Source organism: Camelina sativa, chromosome 8 (genome assembly GCF_030686135.1).
Source record: "Camelina sativa cultivar CO46 ecotype springtype chromosome 8, ASM3068613v1".
Taxonomy (NCBI): domain Eukaryota; kingdom Viridiplantae; phylum Streptophyta; class Magnoliopsida; order Brassicales; family Brassicaceae; genus Camelina; species Camelina sativa.
This window is the reverse complement of record NC_141887.1, coordinates 19655817-19660967: the sequence shown is the minus strand read 5'-3', so window position 1 is coordinate 19660967 and position 5151 is coordinate 19655817. Positions and strand designations below refer to the sequence as shown.

The window sequence follows — 5151 nt, the reverse complement described above, 5'->3', positions numbered from 1 at the left end:
ACTCTCTTCGCAACAAGCTGCAAATTTTTCAACAAGGACCAGTCGAAATTTTTTATGAAACATGGGAACGTTTCAAGGACTTTGAACGTGACTGCCCCCATCATGGTTTTGCTCAAGGTAACCTCTTAAGTACTTTCTATAGAGGATTACACCCTAAGTATCAACTTTCACTCGACACGGCCAACAATGGAGATTTTACTACAAACCGTTCAGGAAGGACGAGCTCTCATTGACAACCTTGCCGCAAGTAGTAGCAACACTTGCACCAATTTCGATAGAACCATCCGTTCTAGCAATTCCAACGCTAAGGAGATTGCCGACCTCAAGAACATGATGAACCAACTTCTAAAGAACCAACAACGTGGAGTAAACGCTTGTGAGACTATTAACAATGGAAACATGGAGCCTTTCCAAGAAGATTCTTATGACCAAGAAGAAGAAGTCAACTATGTTGGTGCTCAAGGATACTACCAAAACCGAGGGTACAACAACAACTTCAACAACAACTTTAGAAATACTTCTAACCTTTCTTATAGGAACCCAAATGTGGAGAATCCCCAAGATCAGAATTATCCTCAGCAAGCTAACCGATTTCAAGGCAACAACTTTGGTGGAAACAACAACAACAACATTCAGCCGAGACCTCAATTCAACAACAACAAGCCGCCTTTTCAATCCGGACCAGCCCAGGCGCCTACATCTCAAACCGATGCCAACGTCGACATTTAGATGCAAGAACTCCTTGTTGCTTTTCAAAAGCAATCAAGAGATATCAACTCAAGGATGGACAACATCTATACCGAACTGAATGGGAAGTTTGAAAGCATTTCTATTCATTTTATGAAGCTTGAAACCCAAGTTGCTCAAACCGCTAATGCCGTTCCACACCAAGTTGGTGTACTTCTGGGAAAATCCGAAGAGAATCCTAAAGGATATTGCAATGCTATCTTAGCCGTACCAGCCCTCACTTGCCGTGAGGCCAAACCTACGGTACCACTCTTTGACTCTTATGAAGATGTTATTCGTATGACATGTCCATTTGATGAAGAAACCGCAAGCCACTACCCCTTAAGGAGACTACCTAAAGCTGAAGACCCTGGACGTTTTGTTTGCTCATGCTCCATAACAAGCATTGAATTCTCTAACTCTCTTTGTGATTCTGGTGCTAATGTTAATGTTATGTCAAGAAGTGTAGCCGATACACTAGGATTGTGAGACATATCGCCATCCAACCTCAGTTTAGTCTTTGGAGACTCATCACAGAAGGTTCCCGACGGATTTGTTCAAGACCTACAACTTGTAGTAGGAGATTGCATAGTCCCTACCGATTTTCACATCCTAGATATGGAAGACAAGACCGAGAGACCATTGATTTTAGGAAGACCATTCCTAGCTACTGTTGGAGCTATCATCGACCACAAGTCAAAGAGGACAACCTTTGCTAACATCAACAAGAAGAAGTCATATCCAACTATCTCCAAGCCAAAGCCATGGCCGACCTACTCATTACATGAAGAGCCGATGGATCCTAACATAGACAAGATGAAGCAATTTGACCATTCTGCATCCACAAGTACCAACAACCTGCTACCTAAGCCACCTAAACCGCCTAAGCCACCACAAATTTCCAAGATCAAGATCATAGTTCCTCCTGAGCTAAGCAATGAGAACAAGGAACAGATCCAAGAGATGATAAGGCATACTAAAGAAGTTCTTCTTCATGCTAAAGTTTTTGAAACTTCTGCAATAGGACAACTTGTTATTGAAGCTGGAGCAAACTATCAAGATATCAAAGGAGCCGAAGGAGCATTGATTCCCGAAGTCAACTCTTCTCAAGCCTAACTTGGCCGCTACCGTCGAGCCAACGACGTTAAACAAGTGCGCTTCTTGGGAGGCAACCCAAGCTAGTAAGTATTTATTTTTAGGATTGATTTTCTTTTATTTTTAATATTTTTGCATTTTAGTTTCAGGTTTATAAAAAAAAAATAGAAAAGCCAAAAAGAAGGAAGAAGAAGTCCCCATGGATTGGCAATGCACACTATGACTAGTGGCAAATACAACCTACTGACCGACCACCTCCAATGTGACCGAAGCATGCCGAAGGCGACGGATCATCACCATCCTTGAGTGATCGATGCCGAGAGTCCCCACCAGCCATACCAACCTTAGCCAATGCCATGTCCCACGTCCTATGTACTATGTACTATATACTATGTACCATGTACCATGTCCAACGTACCATGTACCATGTCCGACGTACCATGTACCATGTTCCATGTCCGACGTACCAGCTGCTGCTGTCCGCGACCGCTCATCCGTGTACTGCGAGACAACTCCGAACCACCACCATCCTCACCACCTACCATCACCATTCTTTTACTTAGGTATGTTTTATTATTTTTATTTCTCATTATTATTGATGGTTTTAGGTTTTTGTTTCAAGGAGGATGCATTTAGAGATATATCAAATAGAATTCGAATGAACTTAGCCTAGTTCATACTCGATGTAAAGCAACCAAAGGAAGTATAAACGGTTAGTCACCACATTTTCATTCCACAGCCGAACTCTAGACAACTTTTTGGGAAACCATAAAATGTCTTGAGTCGACAAAACATCATTCCATCAAGGTGACATTGTTCTTAAACCCTGCCCTTTTCCTTATGATTTTTAATCCTCAACTCTTTCTTTTTTCCCACCGAGGACGGTGTGATTTAAGTCTGGGGGGAAGGATGTTCCATCCTATACTAATGATACTTTCTATTTTGTTGACTTGAGACCTTTTTCCACTTTTTACATCAATAATCTTGACGTTTTTATCGAGTCACATTTTTTTTATTGAGTCAAAACTAGTAGAGGATTATGATCTTATTCTAACGGTTTATTTGATTTGGATTAACACTCTTATGACTCTTGATTATGCTTGAAAACAGAACCCAAGTTTGGAAAGACTGTGAGCCGACTCAACAATCCCCCAAGTCCCTATTCGGTGGATATTCAGATGATCTGACGTTGTCTCTAACTTTTATAGGACCTAAACCGGACTTAATTTTCAAGTCCTGGGAATTGGTATTCATTGGACTAGATCTCTACATTCAAGCCACACAAGACATTGCACTTCTTCAAAAGTATGTTCCCCTCTCTCTTTCCTTCAATACTCTATAAAATAAAAAATAAAAAATAAAAAGAGAGAATAAAAGATGAGATGATTTTGATCAGTTTAGAGGGGTAGGTAAATTACCTGTGACCTCATTATTCTACTCTTGAGTCAAATGATCACACAAAGCTTGGAAGAGAGGGGTAGGTAAATTACCGATGACCCCAGTATTCGCCTACACCTTTGATTAAAAAAAAAAAGAAAAAGAAAAGAAGTGAGAAAAGGGAGAGGAAAGGAATCATATGAAGAAAGTCTTGGCTTGAAGAGAGTCTACAAGCCATTGATCGATTTTCCCATGGTAAGATTTCACTTTTTATTTTTGCTTAATTTATGTAAAGAGATGGCAATAGAGATTCTGGAGACTCTAAAGAATTGTGGGATCAAAGAGAGTTGATGACTCTCATGGTGGGTTACAAATGGAAGTTCCTAATGTCAAGGCGAAGAAGAGTGCAAAGACAATATCCCCAAAGATAAGTGAATTCCCATTATTTTCAAAACCTCTTTTCCATGATTTAGTTTGATTATTTGCTTGAAGACAAGCAAATTCTAAGTCTGGGGGAGTTGATAACATCATTATTTTACCCATTTTAGCTATAGTTTTAGTATGCATTTAGGAAGAGATTGATATGATTTCAATGCTTTAATGTCTATTATCAAGTATTTCAGGTTTCAATAAGCTTTTACAGGTTTTATAGCAATTTGGACCAAAAGACAAGGAAAATACGTTTTAGGAAAGTTTCAAAGATTTACAGTACGGACAACATTTGAAGAGCTTTCCAAACTCAAAATATATCATGCTTGGTGTCTATGGAAAGCTGGAAGAGTCATCTTTTTCCTCGAAGTGAAATCAAGTCAATCCATTCATTCATCCGGAAGTTATTCCCGATTTACCGATACGTACTATAAACCGACGTAAAGAGAAGCAACCAGACGATGGGCTTTCATTCAAGGCCTGACCAGCGACCACCACTGCGGCCCAGTCCAAGCCTCCTCCACGGTCTAGAAGCCTCTTTCACCCCTTGTCCTGCACTTAAGAAGAGAAGACGTTTCTACCCTTACAAAACCCTAACCCTAAACAAAACCCTATAAATACTCTTAACACCTAGGGTTTTGAGGTGTGCTTCCTTTGTGCCTCTAAGTTTTTCATCAACACCACCAGCAGCCGATCTAGAGACGACCAGAGACTCCTCTACCTCCATCGAAGCTTGTCCTCTCTCACCTCCTCTTAGAAGCCATCGCCGAGGACACCAAATCTCTACTCTTCCTTATTTCTTTCATTCTTACTTTGCTTTTGGGATCAAGTTACTTTTGTGACAAATAGAGAAGTTTCCTTTGAACCCCTTTTGTTTATTGATTCGTTTTTGATGCTGTTCTATATAATATTAATGTCGTTTCTTTGCATCATGAGCGAGTATTTTACTTTGTTGGTTTTATGGGATGATTCAAGGGGAATTCATGGTTCGCTTCAATTAGGTTGTTAGATCTTATTTTCGGTTTTATTATAGAGTTCTTTTGGGACATCTTTATCTTAATGCTTATGCTTAGATTGATATAGAGAATGAGAGCGCTAACCGCGTTATCTTACTTCTCCGAACTAGTGTTATACCGAAACCTTGCTTGTAACCTGCGTAAGTTGAGTTGCGAAGTTTGGTGAATGTATCGAACTTGTTTAACTAGCTGGTTGACATGCGTCGTTGCCTGCGAAAGTTGAGTAACGGAGTGTGAAGACTTTAGACTTTCATTATATGAGAATAGCTTGTTAGTTCATTAGTGTTTCGTAGTTGAGAACCTAGACCGAAAATTAGTATTTACTTGTTAGATCTTACACTTAATATTGCTTAGAACCATGAAAACCCTGAGATGACTCCCAAAACGCCCAACGCCTTAGTCTAATAGTTTTAAACCGCTTTTATTTACTTTTATTTTCTTGCAATAGTTATTAGGAAAACCAAAACCCCAATCTCTTCTTTAGTCTTAGCCATAGTTCTTTCTCTTA

The 5151-nt window shown here is 39.7% G+C and overlaps 1 non-coding gene across 1 annotated transcript; it reads right to left on the bottom strand.

Annotated features, from left to right (window-relative positions):
- LOC147940202 (small nucleolar RNA R71) lies at positions 1 to 109 on the bottom strand. Its single transcript, XR_015564899.1, has one exon. It is a non-coding gene; the product is annotated as a small nucleolar RNA R71 (small nucleolar RNA).
- Between the last annotated feature and the right edge of the window lie 5042 nt (positions 110 to 5151).